The following is a 22,230-nucleotide window of genomic DNA, read 5'->3' on the forward strand; positions in this document are numbered from 1 at the left end:
CCAACAGCAAATTCAAAATGGGAAGCATTCAAAGAACTTATCTTGGAAGCTACTAGGCTTTACATACCAACTAAGAAATATTGTTCAAGGTTTAGGCCAAAATGGATGTCAGATGAACTAATGAGGCATATGGCAGAGAAGAAAAATGCATGGGATACTTACAAATTAACACATGACACAGAAGCCTATGATAGATACAAGTTGATATGCAACCAAGTTACAAAGGAGGTTAGGCAGGCGAAGGCAGATTACGAGAAATCCTTGGCAAGGGATGCAAAGAAAAACAGCAAAGAGTTCTTTACTTATGTAAACACTAGAAGGAAAGGGATGAATCAGATTGGTCCACTTGATATTGATGGGTCAAGTGTTGAGGATCCTGCTCAGGTGGCTAACAAACTAAATGAATATTTTGCATCGACATTCACACATGAGGAGTTATTCAGCGAGGGGAATGCCAGAGGTGTATTCAACTCTAGCAGTAAGTTACAGAATCTTGAAATAACTGGGAGTAAAGTGGAGGAGAAACTGTTGAAGATAAACACAAGAAAGGCACCCGGGGTGGATGGGATCTATCCAGTTATATTAAAGGAGGCAGCAAAGGAAGTAAGCAAACCCTTAGCCATAATTATGAGAGCTTCCTTGGACTCAGGGGAGGTACCCATAGACTGGAAATGTGCAAATGTGACCCCAATTCACAAAGGAGGATCAAAGGCTGACACAAGTAATTATAGACCTGTGAGCTTGACTTCTGTTCCAGGAAAATTAATGGAGGCACTGGTTAAAGACGCACTGCAGGATCATTTAGACAAGACTTCAGTTATAGCTCAGACACAGCATGGTTTTGTTAAGGGGAAGTCTTGCCTGACCAACTTGATTGGATACTATGATGCAGTCACAAAAGAACTGGATGCAGGGAATAACTTTGATATTATATACTTGGATCTTAGAAAGGCTTTTGATACTGTTGCACATGGAAGACTGCTACACAAATTGGAGCAGTGTGACATTGGAGGCCAATTGCTGCTATGGATAAAGGGGTGGTTGAGGGGGAGAAGACAGAGAGTGGTAATCAATGGACACTGCTCATCGTGGACTGATGTTATTAGTGGAGTCCCTCAGGGCTCAGTGTTGGGTCCATTATTGTTTTCTATATTTATAAATGATATTGATGATGGTATATCGGGATTAATGTCCAAGTTTGCAGACGATACAAAGGTTGGCAGGGTTGTCAAGGACACTACTGACACTATGCTTCTGCAACAGGATCTGGAAAGGTTGAGAAGATGGGCTGAGAGGTGGCAAATGAAGTTTAACATTGACAAATGTAAAGTACTACACATGGGAAACAGCAACCCCAGAGCAACGTATCAACTCTATGGTACAACACTGACAGTGGTAGAGAATGAAAGGGACTTGGGGGTGGTTGTGCAGGCAGATATGAAGTTCTCTGAGCAGTGCAGACGGGCTGCAAGAGTAGCTCATGGAGTATTGTCAATGATATACAGGAATTTTTCCAGCAGGGATAAGGAGGTGATTATTCCATTGTATAAGGCGATGGTCAGGCCACACCTAGAATACTGTATACAGGTCTGGAGGCCTCATTTCAAGAAGGATGTAGAGCTGCTGGAACGAGTACAGAGAAGGGCAACAAGATTAGTGAATGGAACAAAGGGGTGCTCTTACGAAGAAAGGCTTAAGTTTTGCAAATTACAGTGTCTGGAGACTAGGCACCAGCGAGGTGATCTGATAGAGGTGTATAAAGCCTTGAATGGTTTAAGCATGCTCAATGCTGATGGGATTCTTCCTCTAGCTCAGAATAATCACCTGACAGGGCATAAATTCAAATTGAGGAAAGACAGATGTAGGATAGACGTGCGGAAATTTGCCTTTAGCCAGCGGGTGGTTGGTTGGTGGAACAGACTTCCATCCCTTGTGGTGGAGGTTGATAGCCTAAATAAGTTTAAGGCTCAGCTGGACAGGTATTTTGAACGAACAGAGGGGTGAAGTGGAAGTGGTTTTTTTTTTTTGGCTGATGCTGCATAAGCTTGCTTTCTTGCATCAAATGCCTCTACTAATGCTAATGCTAATGCTAAGTGTTCCTGAAAAGATGTTAAAATATGCCTGGACTAAGCTCTGACCATCTCAAACAGTACAATCTGACTCTGCAGAACAAGAAGATTCTAGTTTCACACCACCAGTTTTAATAGAAATTTGCAAATCCTTGCCAATATTCAAAAACTTAAATGAAGACGATGTCAAAAATTTGTGCGATATAGACGCAACGGATGTAGGTTACGAAATTTTTACGGATGACGAAATTGTGTTCTATGTTTCTGCGGGATCTACTGAAGTAGTAGATGAAGAAGACGACAGGCCCACAAAATTTAACAGGGAGTTAAATGATTTTATAATAACTGACAGCAAACGTGAGGAGAAATTGTTGAAATTAAACATAAGAAAGGCACCTGGGTACATGGGAACTATCCAGTGATATTAAAGGAGGGTGCAAAGGAAGTAAGCAAACCCTTAGCCATAATTATGAGAGCATCCTTAGACTCAGGGGAAGTCCCCACAGACTGGAGATTTGCAAATGTGTACCCAATTCACTAAGGGTGATCGAAATGTGACACGAATAATTACAGACTAGTTAGTTTAACATCTGTTCCGGGTAAAATAATGGAGTCACTGGTTAAAGATGCATTTTGCAGGATCATCTAGACAAGACTGCAACAATAATTCAGACACAACATGGGTTTGTTAAGGGAAAGTCTTGTCTGACAAAATTTGATTGGATACTATGATGTGGTTACAGAGGAACTGGATGCAAAAAATAGTTTTGATATCTTATACTCGGATTTTAGGAAAGCTTTTGACACTGTTTCGCATGGAAGGCTACTGTAAAATTTGATACGAATTTTTACAGTAGCTTTCCATGAGTCACGATTGTCTCGAAAGCTCCGATGTAGCTATCTATAATTAAAATCTTTTTACTAGATACATACGTATTGTTGTTCTTCAGAATAATATTCCCTGGTAGGGCGGATTTCCGATTTGTACTGAGTAAACAGCTGTTTAGAAGAAAAGTAACACCGAGAGTAGAAGGTAAAACCAAGATTTTTAGATGCAGAGGAAGCAATATTTGTAATGTTCTTCTGCCAATAGAGATTAAAAGTCATGGTAATCCCCAAGATCTTGCCTAGAAATCGGAGTGTCATCGATGATAAGCATAGGATCAGAAGAATCCGTTTTACTAGATATAAGACAGGAGTGAACTTTAGAAGGATTGAGATTAATTTTTCTTTGCCCCACTGGAGAATTGCCTGGAGATTAGCATTTAAGGATTTGGCAGCGGATACTCGAGAAATTGAAGCTGTTTGAGCAGGGCAGGGTTTCTCACACCGGAAGGTGGAAAGTAATGTGCTATCACCAGCAAAACTATGGATAGGATTTCCGGTCATTGGAAAAGGTCATTAATATACAAGAGGAAAAGAGTGAGAGAAAGAGAGCCGTCTACCTTGACCAACAGTGAGCGGTCAGAGAGAAAACTGGATACCGAATCACAAAGAACAGCGGAAAACCATAGGATGCAGTCTTACTTAGAAGACCTTAATGCCGAACATGATCAAAATCCTTTGAAATATCAACAGCAATGCCTTAAGTTTCACCAAAAATTTTTCCATTGAATTTGTCCCTAGATGCATCTTCAAGAGCATTATTTTCATTTACTATGGGTTTCCTCAACCTAAAGTTATTTTTTGGTTGGATTTTTTCCCTCCCTAAAGTGCGGTTTAAGGTGTATTGGTCAGTTAACATCTGGCTGTCATGCATTCCCATATTCCATTCATCTATGTCCTCCTAGGGCTTACTCTTCTCCTTCCAGGGGGCATCATTCCAGGATAGCCTTTGAATATCTGGTTTCTTGCGTTCGTTTTACATGTCCATACCACGTTGAACGCTTTTATTTGATAGTGTCAGTAATATTCTTTTTCACTTCCATTTACTCTCTTATGTCTTTATTCCGTTTTCTATCTCTTTTAGAAGTTCTTGCTGAAGTTCTTTCCTAGTTGTATATAAGCCAGAATATCACCAGTGGAACGACAATGACGGAATCCATACTGGCGATTGTTGACCAGATGAAAGATTTCCAGATAGTTTTAGTTGGCAGTTAATTGATTGCTCCATTACTTTGGAAAGAGTAGAAGTAATCGCAATGGGACAGTAATTAGATGGAATGAATTTTTCATCCTTTTTAGGTAGTGCCTGGATATGAGCAAATTTCCAACCAGGAAAAATACCTTTGGAATAAGAAAGTGAAACAAGACGACACAAAACAGGAGTATATTTATGTGCATAAGTTTTACGAACAAGTGGAGAAATAACATCCGGTTCTGGAGCTTTCATAGCATCAGATTCTTCAAAATCTTTTTGACATTCTTTTGATGGAAAACGACAGGATTCATTGAATGAAGTGAACTGGGAAAGGTTTGAGGTGATTTACTAAGATCATCAATACATGGGTTGAAAAAAAAATAGGTTGCTAACCGGGCACCTTTATCTTTGGCGGCAACAGAACCATCTGACTTTGAAAGAGGCGGGAACAGAGATGGGCAAAAATTGCGGCCAAGCTTTGGAAAGACCAGAATGCTGGACTACCATTAGGGCAAGAAGCAAGTTTTCTACTCCTAGCCTGTTCAAAATCTAGTTTGGATTAATCAATAACTGCTTTAGAAAGTATAAATAATACTTAATAATAATTTTTATTACGTAATGTCGTCTTTAAAAACGTAGTAAAAACGTCTTTAAAAACGTTATGTTGAAAGTGGTTCGCGGTTCAAAAAAGTTTGGGACTTTTGACACTGCCTTAATACATCAATTTAAACGCTTTGATCCCTGAATCCAGGTGTCGTTTCGTTGCTTTAGATGTTGGCGTCAGTTTTTTTTTTCTTAACAAGGTCGTTGTGCAATTTGGGTTTAGTGTTTGTGTTATTTAGAATGGTTTTAGTTCGTGTGTTTGTTGTGTCGCTTTTTTTAAATTTGAAACAAAGAAATCGTCAGCCAGAAACTTCATAATTTTCCAGAAATAAACATTTTATAAAGAGGTATTTCTATGTGATTACTTGGTGCTGATATTAAAATAAAGAATAAAACCATTGGCGGAACTAGTACATCGTCGCCCCAGGGATGATATGCTGGTTGCCCCTAATCCATTAGCTAAGTAGATCATATGCTATTTCATTGGTATTCAACTGATAGTACCTTACTCGGGGTGGGTACGCGAGATTCGTTCAGGGCGGGATGATATTCTGGCTTACAAAATCGGCCTTTTTATGAAATTGTTTAAATTTAATATATACAGGCTATAAATTTATTTTTATTATTCATAAACTACTATCATTGTGGTAAGTATTACCGACAGCCTCCACCCCCTACATGTAATCAAGTTGGAATCATGCCATTCCATGTAATCTTAGTTGCAAGTAAGATTTCATAAGGTGTACTTTATAGTAGTACCTCTATTAGTAGTAATAGATCCATGTGATGCAAGAAAGCAAGCGTATGAGCTTATAGTAGTAATAGCATCAGCCAAAAAAAAAACAAAAAAACACCCAATTTCAGACAACCTTACCCTCTAAAAATTTGTCCAGTTCCTCAAATTTATTTAAGCTATCAACTTCCATGATAGATGGAAGTTTGTTCCGGCAATTAACCACTCACTGGCTAAAGGCAGATTTCTGCATAACTATTCTACAACTGTTTCCTCAATTTGAATTTATGGCCCCTTATGTTCGTAGTCTGAGCAAGTGGAAGAATCCCATCTGAATTCAGCGTTCTCAACCCATTCAAGACCTTTAATATTTGCAATGCATGGTAGTGTAATCAGAGTGGATGGAAGATGGTATTATAAGAGATTAAATGAAACTCAGTGTGAAAAGGAAAATTACTAAGACATTGAAGAAAATGAATGTAGTGGTAACAGTACTGGATCTGAACAGAAATTCCAAAGAGTTATTGCAGTAATGATGTGTAAAAATAATGTTGCTTAAAGTAGTTACTGGTACAGTCTAACAGATACATTATTTACAGAGACGAGTTTGCTATCAGAGCTGTGGCATTTATGAAGAAGCCACTAGGCATGCTCCTGGGACCGTAATATTTGTTTGCCACAAAAGTTGAAATATACATCCACGAGGAGTTGGAGCCCCAAATTCCCACATTTCCTTAGCACCCCAGCCGATCTTAGCACATTTCTCTATCTAAGAAAGAAATTTTTAGAAATTGTTGCAAGATGGCATTTACAAAATAAAAAATGGGGAGAGAGAGAGAATCTTTATTGCAACCAAGAAAAAGATAGTTACAGAGAATTGAATGTTGCAACTGACCTGTCATAGAATGCATGCCAGGGGGTTAACAATGTCAAGACATACAAGGTGAAAATAAACTAAAAAAAAGTTTGTATATTCCTGGGAGAGCATCTGAAAAGGGAGGAATCGATCTGTCAGGAAAAATCTTGAATTCTGGGTGGCTAATCTAGGAGTAGTCTGCAAGGTAGTGATAGGATTCTCCAGCAGCATGTATCCCATATGGATGGTTCTGAGATAAATTGCACAACCATTTTTACCATGATGACCAATCTCTGGGAATCAGTAAGCGCAGAGAGACGGGGAACCCCATTGCATTTGCTAATGCTGTTGTTCTAGCTTGTAGCGGCAGATTGGATTTCCAATTGGCCTATTTCAGTAGCCAATATTCAGATGCAATGAGAGGTTTTTTAGTTATTTGGTTTGCTGAGGCCCATACTTCCAATGCGGGTATCATAATGGTGGGTAGATAATCATTCTGATGTGTTTCCTGATTATTTTGGGGTCTTTAATGTGTAACAGATTTTGTTTTGTTGTTTAACGAAGACTCAAAGCCTGCTAGGCAAGTTTATCCCTCTGCATATTAAAACAGAGTTTGGGGTCAAAAATTACACTTGTCAGAATGTGAAGTAACAACAGGGAATTGGGCGTTATCAAAAGTGGGAGCAATCACATCAGGATTGGTCTTCAGAGAGAACATTGGTCTTCCTGGGGTTGATCATGTAGAAAGGATGCAATTTCCAAAAGACTATTATTAATGTGGTTAGTGGTTGTGGATGAGGTTGGAACTGAGCCTGATTGGGATAAGAATCTTAAGGTCATCTGCATAGGAGATGAGATTTTGGTTATTCTGCACCAGTGGGGCAATAATTGCTGTGAACAATCCAGAAAGAATACACCCCTGTGGTACTCCAGTGGTAACAGTCCTCCAGTAGTATCTTCCTCTTGTGTCAAGTCACACCAACCTCTTTTGCTGAGGACAGCAGATACAAAGCATGTCTCCCTTGATGTTATAATATGATTGTAAAAGCCACAAAAGAGACGGGACATTCACATCAAATGCAGCCTCAATATCTATGTAAGTTATGGCAAGTTTGTAATGGCTCTCGAATGCTGCTAGTATGGCATTTGTGGTTGTGAGGAGGATTTGTAGTCATTGATTGCTGTGAGAGAGAGCATAGTGAATCTAAGGAAGCTTATCTGCAAGTATTTGTTTGGTGAAGACAGTTATAAAGCACAAAAATATTTTTCATAAGAAATATCACTTAAAGGGAAAATCTTGTGCTCTAATTTCGGGTGCCTCCGTAGCCAGGTGGGAAGGAGCAGCAGTGCGTAGCACACGCTTCTTGATTAGACTGGTGTTCGATCCCATCACCACCAAATATGGAGGATGCGGAGAGGTCAGGGAATGACCATCGCATATCCTGGAGCAATATGGCCTTAGTTGCTAATGCTCCTAAAAACCAAATAACAAGCTCTAATTTCGTGCAGCTTAAGAGGACCTCTGTCAATGATTGCAAATCTTGAATTTTTAAATGAACACGTCAGTTTTTTCTCAGTGAATGAAATTTTATATAACCTTTCTCAAAGTGCTAACTGTTGTATAGGTGTCTAACAGAAAAGTTTTTTCTAAAATAAAAATAAAATCAAAAAAAATTTTTTTTTTGATCATCTTTTTTCAAGTGGAATCTTAATTTCTGGCCTAAACATATTTTTATTTTAGTATATTATGAATATTCTTTTAATATGATTATTTTTTATGACCATATTTGTACCAAAATATGTTTATATGCTGAACGGCCACTTTATTATGCACATGTACCCTTTATATGAAATTAAGCTCTCCTTCAGTAATAACATTTTGTGCTTCATACCTTGCAATATAAAACAGGTGGGCAGATATTTAGGGAAGCTCTGTGTGTGTGTGTGTCTGTCTGTCTGAGGTTTTCCCATATGTCTGTGTATACAATAAGTCGCAACGTACGTAAGGCCAAGTTACTTAATTCACCAATTGCACAAGTAAGATACAGAGTAACAAGTTTATGAAGCTTAAAATATAGGGATGAAGAGAAGATTCTGAAAATTTATATTTTTTATATGACCGAAGATTTCAGTGAAGGGATACACACATTTCATCATAATAATGTAAAACCCCACAGAATTCCAGCTATTGGTATTATCGCAAATGCAATAAGATTGAGTTTACTACCTGTTTGATGCTTCCGTAGCCAGGTGGGCAGGAGCAGCAGTGCGTAGCATACGCTTCTTGATTAGACCGGGGTTCGAGCCTGTGACCACCAAATACAAAGGTCAGGGAATGACCACCGCATATTCCTAGAGCAATATGGCCTTAGTTGCTAATGCTGCTAAAAACCAAATAACAAACCTCTATCTCACACCAGGGGGGAATGCAGTGGTATATAGTGTAACTTAAATAAATTGAAAGAGGAACTGGAGAAACTTTTAGAGGGAATGGATGTGTGAATTGTTTTTTTTTTTTTTTTTTTGGCTGATTCTATTTAAGCGGGTAGTTGGTTGGTGGAACAGCCTTCCATCCCTCATTGTGGAAGTTGATAAAAGCCTAAATAAATTCAAGGCTCAGCTGGACAGGTATTTTGAATGAATGGAGGGGTGAAATGGGAGTGGTTTTTTTTTTTTTTGGCTGATGTTGCATAAGCTTGCTTTCTTGTATCGATAGGAGGGAGTATATGATGAGAGCCTTGTCGATCAATTCAGCCCTGGAAAGATTGTGCAAGGCTCAAGGGGTAGAATTTTTTTCAGCCTGGAATGTACTTGTTAACAGGAAAGATTGCTTCTACAGGGATGGGATACACTTAAATAGAAAGGGTGCAAGAATATTTGCTGATGCTATTGAGGCAGTGTTAGGTGGGTTGGAAAACTGCTAGCTTGGGGGGAGACAAAGACTAATAGATTAACAGTAGCCACTGGCAGAGGTGAAAGAGATTCTTGCACTGCTTCTATTGGAATGAGCAGAAGCCTGAAAAACAAGATGCAGGATATTTCAGAGACTGCTGGAAGTCATTGCGGTACAAGTAAACACATGGGTTGTGTTAGGGTAGCCAAGAATAGAAACAGGTGCATGTATACTTGCGTGCACACCAATGCTAGGAGTTTAGTAAATAAATTTAATGAATTTGAGGTATTGCTCGAAACATCAAAGGCAGATATTGTTGGGATATCAGAGACGTGGTGTCACACAGATATAAGGAATGCAGAACTGGAATTTGGGGAGTACAACGTCTACAGAAAGAATAGACAGGATAGGAAGGGAGGAGGGGTTATGCTATTAGTTAAAAAACACATAAAATCCAAGGAAGTGAAGCCAGTCGACATCAATGCAGTGTCGGCAGTGTCGAGTCAGTTGGTGTGGCATAGGTAAATCAAAATTGAGAGTAGGAGTGTGCTATAGGCCTAATGACTCTGATGAGTATAATAAGATACTGTACAGGGAAATAGAATGGGCCAGTAAATCAGAGAGTCTTATAATGGGGGATTTTAATTTCCCAGATATTGACTGGAATTTGTGGGTTGGTCACTCACACACTAGCAAGGCTTTTGTGGATTTATTGGATGATTGTTTTCTGCACCAGCATGTTTGGGAGGCAACTAGAGGGAGTAATACTCTTGATCTGATTATCAGTAGTGATTCTTCATGCATTAGGAATCTGCAGATAAAGGAACCACTGTATGGCAGTGATCACAGTGTGCTGAAGTGGGATTTACTCAAGGAGGTAACTACCATCAGAGGTAAAGGGAAGGGTTTTTGCTTTCGTAAAGGCGACTATGATGGTCTGAGACAGTATTTAAATTCTATACAGTGGGACCAACTGATGATGTTACCAACAGCAAATTCAAAATGGGAAGCATTCAAGGAACTAATCTTGGAAGCTACTATGCTTTACATACCAACCAAGAAATATTGTTCAAAGTTCAGGCCTAAATGGTTGTCAGATGAACTAATGAGACATATGGCAGAGAAGAAAAATGCATGGGATACATACAAATTAATGGGTGACATGGAAGCCTATGATAGATATAAGTTGGTCTGTAACCAAGTCACAAAGGAGATTAGGCAGGCAAAGGCAGATTATGAGAAATCCTTGGCAAAGGATGCAAAGAAAAACAGAAAAGTTTGATTGATTGGTTTGTTTTATTGGCGCATCAGCAGCTAAAACAGAAAAGAGTTCTTTACCTATTTAAACTCAAGAAGGAAAGGGATGAATCAGATTGGTCCACTGGATGTTGATGGTTCAACAGTTGAGGATCCTGCTCAGGTGGCTAACAATCTAAACGAGTATTTTCCATCTACATTCACACATGAGGAGTTATTCAGGAAGGGGAATGTCGTAGGTGAAGTAAACATTGGCAGTGAGCTAGATGATTTTCTAATAACTGAGAGGAAAGTGGAGGAGAAATTGTTGAGGATAAACATAAAAAAGGCACCTGGGGTGGATGGGATCTATCCAGTTATATTAAAGGAGACAGCAAAGGAAGTAAGCAAACCCCTAGCCATAATTATGAGAGCTTCTTTGGACTCAGGGGAGGTACCCATAGACTGGAGATGTGCAAATGTAACCCCAATTTACAAAGGAGGATCAAAGGCTCACACAAGTAATTATAGACCTGTTAGTTTAACTTCGGTTCCAGGAAAATTAATGGAGGCACTGGTTAAAGAAGCATTGCAGGATCATCTGGACAAGAATTCAGTTATAGCTCAGACACAGCATGGTTTTGTTAAGGGGAAGTCTTGCCTGACCAATTTGATTGGATACGGTGATGTAGTCACAAAAGAACTGGATGCAGGGAATAACTTTGATATTATATATTTGGATCTTAGAAAGGCTTTTGATACTGTTGTGCATGGAAGACTGCTGCACAAATTGGAGAAGTGTGGCATTGGAGGCAAATGCTGCTATGGATAAAGGGATGGTTGAGTGGCAGAAGACAGAGTGTGGTAATCAATGGACACTGCTCAACGTGGACTACTGTTATTAGTGGAGTTCCTCAGGGTTCAGTGTTGGGTCCATTGTTGTTTTCTGTATTTATAAATGATATTGATGATGGTGTATCAGGCTTAATGTCCAAGTTTGCAGACGATACAAAGGTTGGCAGGGTTGTTAAGGACACTACAGTGAAGGGACACAAACAGGATCTGGAAAGGTTGAGCAGATGGGCTGAGAGGTGGCAAATGAAGTTTAACATTGACAAATGTAAAGTACTACATATGGGAAACAGTAACCCCAGATCAACGTATCAACTCTGTGGTACTACGCTGACAGTGGTAGAGAATGAAAAGGACCTGGGGGTAATTGTGCAGGCAGATATGAAGTTCTGTGAGCAGTGCAGACGAGCTGCAAGAGTAGCTCATGGTGTCTTGTCAATGATATACAGGAATTTTTCTAGCAGGGACAGGGATGTGATCATTCCCTTGTATAAGGCATTGGTCAGGCCACACCTTGAGTACTGTGTACAGGTGGAGGCCTCATTTCAAGAAGGATGTAGAGCTGCTGGAACGAGTACAGAGAAGGGCAACAAGATTAGTGAAAGGAACAAAGGGTTGCTCTTACGAAGAACGGCTTAAGTTTTGGAAATTACAGAGCCTGGAGACTAGGCATCGGCGAAGTGATCTGATAGAGGTGTATAAGGCTTTGAATGGCTTGAGCATGCTCAGTGCCGATGGGATTCTTCCTCTTGCTCAGAATAATCACCTGAGAGGGCATAAATTCAAATTGAGGAAGGTCGGATAGATGTGTGGAAATTTGCCTTTAGCCAACGGGCATTTGGTTTGTGGAATAGACTTCCATTGCTTGTTGTTGATAGCTTAAACAAATTTAAGGCTCAGCTGGACAGGTATTTCGAACGAATGGAGGGATGAAATGGGAGTAGTGGTTTTTTTTTTTTTTTTTTTTGGCTGATGCTGAATAAGCTTGCTTTCTTGCATCATATGCCTCTACTAATGCTAATATGCCTCTACTAATGCTAATGCTCATATGCATGCCTCCATTACTATTACTATTAATATACTAAAACCTAATAATTAATTTTAAGTAAAGGTAGATTGAAAGAAATAAGATTAGGGGTTAGTAATTAGATTCAATATTATTTAGTTTGTTCTTTCCCACTTCCATACCAACTCAGTCATCGTTATGGCATTCATTTCGTTTATTCATCTCTTTCTGACTGCACTGCGCTGTTATTTTTCAGATAAAGTGCCATCCCAGCTGCTGCATATCTTGCAAGCCAGGGGAGAGTGCAGTGTGTGTGTGTGTGTTGGTGTTAGTATTGGGTTCAATTTGAGTTAGTATGTTTAAACTAAACTTATTATTATCTGTGTATTCATTCAGTCAGTTACATTCATTCCTTCATTCACTCCCATTTACCATAACACTCATTCAGTCTCTTTCACCAGAACTAGCATTTTTTCCCTTTTACCACAATCCTTATTTCACCTTATCACTTTCTTTCAGTGCTCATTACACTCATTCAATTCTTTCACTCTCATGCATTCTTTCATTTCACTCACCTTTCTTTCATTCTACATTGCATCCCTATGCAACCAGCTTACTAATATTATTCAGTTCAATTGCATCCCTGGCTGCCTGCGACTCTCCCTGTCCTTCATAATTACTTAGTAGGAGTGGGGACCCCCCAGTTCCCTATTCAGGGTAGGGCAAGGCAATTCTGGGGGCCCTGTTAGGCTGGGTTCGTCTAATTAGGTTTTCTTTCATGGTGCTGGATACAGCTACCCTTTCAGGTTTATATGTCATCATCTTGGCATGGTGGGAGAAATGGGCACTTTGGCTATGGATTATTGGTTGGCTGCATGGCCTGTCTCTGCAGGTTGCAACTTATTTCAAATACCTTTTGTGTAAAATTAGTAAAGGCTTTGTAATTACTTTCCTCTATTATGAAAAAGTGTTCTTGTCCCCTTGGAAGGGGACCAACTTCAGTTATTGGTATATCATAAACTGTACATTCATGGAGAATGTGTGCCCAGTCTTCACTCATGCCACAGGTACAGTTTGGGTCATCAGTCAGCCCTAAGGAAGTTAATTTTCCTTTAGGGAGCTGTGACCTGTAAATAATCCAGGGACATATCACCTGTGGCAGAAGGCCTTTTTGTAACAGCACCTCTGGTTTCCTGCTCCCAATTTGATTACCATTGCTGCTGGAGTTTTGTGGTTATTTTCTTTCTTTCAGCCTTGATGTTATTGGCTGCGTCAAGGCCTATCCCCAGAAATTCTGCAGGTGTGCTCTTTCTGAGTCTATAATATAACCCTCTTTTGGCTATTTCCAAATAAAGTGAGATAGTGCCAGCCAGCCAGTGCCGGAGTGCTCACTGTTCAACATGCCCTGGTGATAGTGAGAAGTATTGTTCTCTGAATTGTCTCTAATTTGTTCCTGTTTCTGACTATGGTCGTGCAGATAAACCGTGTGCCAGCTGCTTAGGTGATGACAGGGAAAAATGCTGCTTGGTATATGGTTTCCAGGGTCTTTCTTTTAAGCCCCCAGTCAACCCTACTGAATGACTGTGTAATGAGATTAGTCAAATACCAAATAGCATCCAATGGCAATCTTGTGATCAGAAGCAGCTTGTTGCAAGATGCCAACACAAGCTGACAAGATTTGTGCTGGGTAATAGAAAGGCTGCAGTCAAATAATATTTGTTTCCTGTTGTGGGGTGGGTAAGGTGGGTGAGTTTGGTTATTGGCAGCCAATAACCAAACCAGATTCTATGCCCATCAGCAAAAAATAAGGTACAGTTATAGTTGGTTGAGGAATACCAACATTGAACAGTGGAGGATTTGAAAAAGTTGTTTGGTTCAATGAGTTCCTGCTGTTTCACGTTGAAACCAAGATTCATGCTAGTTTTACTGTATTCTTGCAAATGCAGCACGAGTGTATGGACTAATCCTGCCAGGTATCAACAGTGTGCAGGCAGATGGTGGCAGTGTAATGGTTGGGAGTGTTTTTGTGGCAAACATTGGTTCCCTCGATACTATTCGAGCAACATTTAGATGGCACTGGCTATCTGGAAATTGTTTCCAACCAGGCTCATCCACCTGCAAATTGTTTTTTCCAATAGAATAATGTGTACTATCTCACAAAGCCAGAATTGTGTGGTTTCACGAACATGAGAGTGAATTCAGCCTACTGTTGCCTCTCCCGCTCACCAGATCTCAATTCAAAGGAGACCTGTGGAATAAGGGAGAATGAGTCCTTCAGAGTCGGGATCTGCAACTATATAATTTGCAACAACTGCGAGAAGGACTTGAGTCAACATAGTTAACATTGATGATTCCAGGCTGTTTTGAGGGCTAAAGGGTGGCCTACTCTGTTAGGTAGGTGTATATCGTAAAGTAGCCATTCAACATATTTGTCTTTATCCCAAAGTTTCTTGTATTTATTTTTGTAAATGCATTAATTCAGACTAATTTCACTAATTCAGACTGCCCCTTTATGTATTTTATTTAGGTAGTACTGAGATTTTTCATAAATGAGAATAAAAGAGTAAAAATTGGGGTCATTATCGATCCCACAATAGTAATTACTCTGTATAAAATAAGGATAATAATTGAAGGTTAAATATGCATTCGAGTTAATTCATCAGCCATCATTAGTATTATAAACAGGTATTATCTTAAATGTATTTCAGGACCAAAAATTTCATACAAAAAATTATATAAGGGGGGGGATACAAATTCTTTGAGTAAATTGTAAAAGGTAAAACAGTTGAATTGTATGGGGTTCATAAAAAAAAAAAAATGGTTGAATACCACTGCACTATTTGATTTAATACTGTAGTAAACTTCACTAATTCAGACTGCCCCTTTATGCATTTTATTTAGGTAGTACCGAGATTTTTCATAAATGAGAATTTAATCATACAGTTCAGAACTTGTTTCAGAATGGTTTCTTAATCTCTTTGTAAAATAAGTAAAATCATTCAGAAGAAAAAAAATTAAATTCAGTTGAAAACATTAAGGGATTGTGATTGTTAGATGATCTGCACAGCCTTTGTTTGTTTAAATTTTATCAAGCAGTGATGGCATATATTAATTTCTTGGTCTCACCTTCCAAAAGCATACACAGCCCTCATATAATACATAGAGTAAAAAAATATGTGGAGGTCCTAAAGTCTCGAAACTTTATTAGACAGTTGGACAGATAACTTGAGTAATCGAGACCCGCTAATTTTTGTAAAATTGGACAAATGCCAATAATTTATTGTAATTTTTCCTTGTTCAGGATCTGCGATCTCATTATGGATTTAAAATAAACTTTGTGGATTTTTTTTTTTTTTTTTTTTTGTTAAAGGGTAGTATAGGTTATTTTTGGAAATTTTAAAGGAATATTAAATTTTAGGAATATTTTATTTTAAGGCAGAAAAATACTCTTACCTGGGGTTTTCTTCAGGAATGGCTGAGGTGTAATTCCCCTCAGTCTGGATGAGGTGTAATTCATAAGGTGTTGAAATTGCAATTATATGGAAGGAGGACGAAGGAAAAAACAAGCTTTTGTCCTAAATCCTTGCATGGGGAGTAATTGTAGGCATAAAGGGAGATGATGTCCTGAAGGGGAAAAAAGAAAAAAAAAAGGTATGAGAGGGAAAGAAAGGGCTTCACTTGGAAAGCTGGGGCTATAAGCAGACCATCATCTATGTACCTTCCATAAAATTTAAGTGATGGGGAAGAGTACTTGGAAATGATGTGGTTTTCTATTTCCTGGAGGTAAAATTCGGAGAAATGCCCACTTATGGAACCACCCATTGGTACCCTTATACTTGTTGATAAAAAATCTCCTTCATGGGTGAAGGAGATTTTCTTCTTCGCTGATAACAATATGTTTAGTAAGATTGTTATATCTGAAATATCTAATTTTTGTTCTGTTTTTAAGTGTGGAATCATTATGTAATATGTCACCCGGATTTCCGAGTGAAATCCTTTCTTTCCCTTTCCTAACCTTCCCCCACCTCAAAAAAAAACATTACAATTTCCAAATTCCCAAACTATAAGTGTAATACAGTGAGGCAGGAAAATTTTCCCTCCACCGTACTTCACCTCCTTTTGATACTCAACACTCCTCCCCACCACACATTTGAAATACAGCAATGGAACGTGCCCGGGCTATAAAAGACAGCCTCGACATGTATTCACCCTTCTTTGAAGATGGTATTAACGAAACGCCCCCATCAAGCTTCCCTTTATGCCTACAACTACTCCCCATTGCAAGGATTTAGGACAAAAGCTTGCTATTTCCTTCATCCTCCTTCTATATAATTGCAGTTTCAACAACTTCTGAATTACACCTCACCTGGATGCAGCCGTTCCTGAAGAAAACCACAGGTATGATTATTCTTCTGCCTTAAAATAAAATATATAATATTCCTAAAATTTAATATTCCTTTAAAATTTCCAAAAATAGCCTATACTACCCTTTTAAAAAAATCTGCAAAGTTTATTTTAAATCCATAATGAGATCGCAGATCCTCTACAAGGAAAAATTACAATAAATTATTAGCATTTGTCCGATTTTACAAAAATTAGTGGGTCTTGACTACTCAAGTTGTCTGTCCAACCCCTCATATAATATGTGAATCAGAATGTTATGCTCAGCTAGCCTCATTTGTACAGAAGGAAATAGCTGAAGAATGTTTGGTTTTCGTGACAATACCGGATGTGCACAACATAAGAGGAGAAAAGACATTGGCCAACGATAAAAATTACCTTTAAAGACTGCTATTTACAACTGGGTTGGAAGTTGGAATGAAGTTAAGAGGAGTATAATAGTAAGTGCACGAAAAACTTCCGATGAGGCAACTTCAGAGTGAAATGTTTTTTTGAGAGCTGCTAAGTGGAATTTTATTTATTGCTTAAAATTGCTTTTTAGGAACTTGATTTAAATTTAGTAGTGTGGTTATTATTTGTGCTTCTCTGCTTAAGTTGGTGAATTTTGTCGTTATTTAGTGTTTGAAATTGCTTAAAAAATCAGTCTACTTCTGGCCACTACATTATATCGATACAATGTGTGTTGTATCGATATAAGAACATTCAAGTTCTGCGGCTATTGTTGTGCTTCAGTTCTGCAAATTATAGCCTCTGCAGACTAGGCACCTGCGAGACAATCCAATTGAGGTGTTTAAAGCTTTGAATGGATTGAGCAAGTTCAATGCTGATGGGATTTTTCCTCTTTCTCAGACTAAGCACATGACTAAACTGCTAGCTTGGGGGGGGGGGGATTCACAGGCTAATAGATTAACAGTAGCTGCAGGCAGAGGTGAAAGTGATTCTTGCACTGCTTCTATTGGAATGAGCAGCAGCCTGGAAAGCAAGTTGCTGGGAGTCATCACGGAACAAGTAAATACATGGGCTGTGTAAGAACTAAGAGTAAGAACAGTTGCATATGTACCAATGCTAGGAGTATAGTAAATAAATTGGATGAATTTGAGGTGCAGGTCAAGACATCAAAGGCAGATATTGTTGGGATATCAGTGATGTGGATATAAGGAATGCAGAACTGGAATTTAGGAAGTACCATGCGTACAAACAGGTTAGGAAGGGAGGAGGAGTTATGCTGTTAGTTAAACACAAAATCTAAGGAAGTGTATCCAGTTGACATGGGTGGACAGTGCAGTGTTCAGTGAGTTTGGTGTGACGTAAGCACTGGGAAATCAAAATTGAGAGTACGAGTGTGTTATAGGCCTAATGACTCTGATGAGTACAACGAACAATTGTACAGAGAGAGTGGACCAGTAAATCAGATTGTCTTATAATGGGGGATTTTAACTTCCCAGATATTGACTGGAACTTGTAGGTTGGTCACTTGCACTCTAGCAAGACTTTTGTGGATTTATTGGATGATTGTTTTCTGCAACAGCATGTTCAACCAGAGGGAGTAATAATCTTGATCTGATTATCAGCAGTGATTATTCATGCATAAAGAATCTGCAGAATCTGGCAGTGAATGAGATTTGCTAGGAGTATTTGTGGGATATAGTCAAAGATATAACTACCATTAGGAGTAAAGGGAAGAGTTTTTGCTTTCATAAAGGTGTCTGAACGTTAGAGAGGCAACCAGAGAGTACTCTTGATCTGGTTACCAGCAGAGATTATTCATGCAGTGATCACTGCCACCACTGGGTGGCACTGATCACAGTATACTGATGTGGTATTTGCTTAAAATATATTAATACCATCAGGGGTAAAGGAAGGGTTGTTGCTTCTTTAAAGGTGACTACAGTGGCCTCAGACAGTTTTTAAATTGTGTACAGGGGGACCAACTGATGATGTTACCAGCAGCAAATTCTACATGGCAAGCATTCAAGGAAGTAATTGTGGAAGCTACTAGACTTTTCTTACCGATTAAGAAATACTGTTCAAGGTTTAGGCATAAATGTGTGTCAGATGAACTAATGAGACTCGTGGCAGAGAAGAAAACCGCATGGGATACATATAAATTATCAGGCATCACAGAAGCCTATGGTAGACATAAGCTAGTCTGTAATCAAGTCACAAAGGAAGTTAGGCAAGCAAAGGCAGATTACAAGAAATCTTTGGCAAGGGATGCTAAGAAAAACAGGAATGTTTGTGGACCAGCATTGGTTTACCACCCACATTTTGAGTAGCACTACTCTAGAAGGAAGGAGATTAATTAGATTGGTCCACTTGATATCGATAGTTCGATAGTTGATGATCCTGCTCAGATAGCTGATAATCTGAATGAGAATTTTGCATCTACATTCACACATGAGGAGTTATTAAGGAAGGAAAATGCCAGTTTTTATCAAACTGTAATAGGGTGCTTAATGATTTTATAATAACTTAACGCAAAGTGGATGAGAAATTGTTGAAGTTAAACATAAGAAGGCACCTGGGATGGATGGAATCTATCTAGTTATATTCAAGGATGTGGCAAAGGAAGTAAGCAAACTCTTAGCCATAATTATGAGAGCATCCTTGGACTCTGGAGAAGTCCCCATGGACTGGAGATGTGCAAATGTATCCCCAGTTAACAGAGGAGGATCTAAGGGTGACACGAGTAATTATAGACCAGTTAGTTTAACTTCTGTTCCGTAGAAAATAATTGAGTCACTGGTAAAAGATACATTGCAGTATCTTCTAGACAAGACTGCAGTATTAATTCAGACACAGCATGGGTTTGTTATGGAGTATTTTGTCTGATTGGGTTGATTGGATACTATGACTTGGTCACAAAGGAACTGGATGCAAAAAATAATTTTGATATCATACTGATTTCAGGAAAGCTTTTGACACTTGCGCATGGAAGACTACTGTAGAAATTGGAGCAGTATGGTATTAAGGGTAAGTTTCTACAATGGTAAAAGGGTGGTTGAGTGGGAGAAGACAGAGAGTGGTAATCAGTGGACACTGCTCTTCACGAACTAATGTTATTAGTAGAGTCCCTGGCTCCTCAGTAGCCAGGTGGGCAGGAGCAGCAGTGCGTAGCACACGCTTCTTGATTAGACCGGGGTTCAAGCCCGTGACCACCAAATACGGTGGATGTAGAAAGGTCAGGAAATACCACCACATATCCCCGGAGCAATATAGCCTTAGTTGCTAATGCTCCTAAAATCGAAATAACAATAACAAACAACATTAGTGGAGTCCCCAAGGGTTTGCTGTTGGTCTCACTGTTGTTTTGTTTATTTATCAATGATATTGATGAAAGTGTATCAGGCTTAGTGTTAAAGTTGCAGATAATACCAAAGTTGGCAGGGTTGTTAATGACAGTAATTGCAGTGTGCTACTGCAACAGAATCTAGAAAATTTTGGAAGATGGGCTGAGAAGTGGCAACTGAAGTTTAAGATGGACAAATGCAAAATACTGCATGTGGGTAGAAGTAACCCCAGAGAACGGTTAGGGTAGCAACTGTGTGGGACTACACTTAGGGTGGTAGAAAATGAAAAAGTCCTAGGAGTATTTGTGCAGTCAGATTTGAAATTTTCTGAGCAGTGCAAGCATGCCATCAGAGCAGGTCGTGCGGTATTGTCAGTGATATAAAGGAATTTTGCTAGTAGGGAAAAGGATGGAATTATCCCCTTATATAAAGTAATGGTCAGGCCATGCCTTGAGTACTGCATACAGGTCTGGAGGCCTCATTTTTGGAAGAATGACAGTTGCTTGAGTGAATACAGAGAACCGCAGCAAGATTGGTGAGGGGAATGAAACGGTGATTGTACCAAGAAAGGCTTAAGTTCTGCAAATTGCTTTGTCTGGAGACTAGACACCTGCGTGTCTAGTCTCTAGACTCCAGACGTGAGGTGTCTAAGGCCTTGAATAGGTTGAGTAGGCTCATTTCTAGTAAATAATACAAAGGTCTTTGTATGGGATTCTTCCACTTGCTCAGATTATGAACCTGAGGGGGCATAAATTCAAATTGAGGAAAGTCAATTATAGAATAAATGTGTGGAAATTTGCCTTTAGCCAGCGGGTAGTTGATTGCTGGAACTAACTTCCATGTGTTGTTGTGGAAGTCGATATCTTAAAAAATTCACGGAGGAACAGGACAAATGTTTAGAGGGAATGGATGTGTGAAATTGTTTTTTTTTTTTTTTTTTTGGCTGATGCTACATAAGCTTGATTTCTGGCATCACATGCCTCTACTGCTACAGTGTTTTCAGACAGTTTTTAAATTCTACACTGCCACCAACTGATGATGTTACCAGCAGCAAATTCTAAATGGGAAGCATTCGAGGAATTAACCTTAGACGCTACTAGGTTTTTCATGCCAAATAAGAAATACTGTTCAAGGTTTAGGCCTAAATGGATGTCAGATGAACTAATGAGACTCTTGACAGAGAAGAAAAATGCATGGGATGCATATAAATTTTCAGGAGGCACAGAAGCCTATAATAGATATAAGCTAGTATGTGATCAAGTCATAAAGGAGGTTAGGCAAGCGAAGGCAGATTATGAGAAATATTTGGCAAAGGATGCAAAGAGGAATATCAAAGACTTCTTTGCTCTAGAAGGAAGGGTATAAATCAGATTGGTCCACCTGATATCAATGGTTTGAGGAAAATAATGGAGGCGCTGGTTAAAGTAGCACTGCAGGATCATCCAGACAAGACTGCAGTTATCGTTCAGACATAGCATGGGTTTGTTAAAGGGAAGTTTTGTCTGACCAATTTGATTGGATACTGTGATGTGCTACAGAATTAACTCTTTCATTAATTCCTGGATATTGTTACAATAAATTGAAGTATCATCCATGGAGTAATAGTTCTTTATGTTAAATTCCCTCTTTTTATAAAAAGACACTTTGACACCATTTTCAAGATTCCACTGTTGAAGCCGAGATCCTAGAATTTGACCATCGGTTTTGGAGAAGTCCAAATCCCTGACCAAATCGTTCAATACTGCCTGAGTGATTAATTTTTAATTTTAATTTTCTGTTTATACTCCGGCATGATAACCAAGTAATTAGAGTTTACAATAAATCGCCAATACAATTATTTATCGTATTTAGTAGTCACGGGCTTGAACCCCGTTCCACTCAAGGAACGCGTGCTGTGCACTCTCGCTTCTGAACACTGGGCTACGTCAGGCCTCATTAGATGTGGTTTTGTGGTATCAAGAGTTGGAAAGTCTGGATCTGTACTCATTCTGGGTTCTGCATCTTCTGGAGACTCCTTTTCCAATCCTGAATAAGATTCAAGTTCATAAGTTTCTGGTGGCTTTGGCACTGGCATTCTATCATCGTGAGCGACCCGCCTTAGAACAGAAGTTATGTTGGGATACTGTGCTTTTTTCAAGAAACTTTTTTTCAAGAAAAGGGTGAACAGAAAGTGGACATGGAAGAGTCCAAATGGATTAACAACTAATGAAA

The 22,230-nt window shown here is 39.0% G+C and overlaps 1 protein-coding gene across 2 annotated transcripts in view; it reads left to right on the forward strand.

Moving 5' to 3' along the window:
- The first annotated feature begins 5,001 nt into the window (after nt 1-5,001).
- Nucleotides 5,002-22,230, forward strand: part of LOC150077291 (mediator of RNA polymerase II transcription subunit 25-like) — a 763,048-nt gene continuing 745,819 nt past the window's right edge. For both annotated transcript variants that reach the window (XM_090386696.1, XM_090386697.1), the window contains exon 1: nt 5,002-5,099. The gene's annotated coding sequence lies outside the window, so the exon portion shown is untranslated. The remainder of the gene's footprint in view (nt 5,100-22,230) is intronic.

This window comes from Mastigoproctus giganteus, chromosome 12, assembly GCF_048544385.1.
Source record: "Mastigoproctus giganteus isolate SK-2022 chromosome 12, ASM4854438v1, whole genome shotgun sequence".
Taxonomy (NCBI): domain Eukaryota; kingdom Metazoa; phylum Arthropoda; class Arachnida; order Uropygi; family Thelyphonidae; genus Mastigoproctus; species Mastigoproctus giganteus.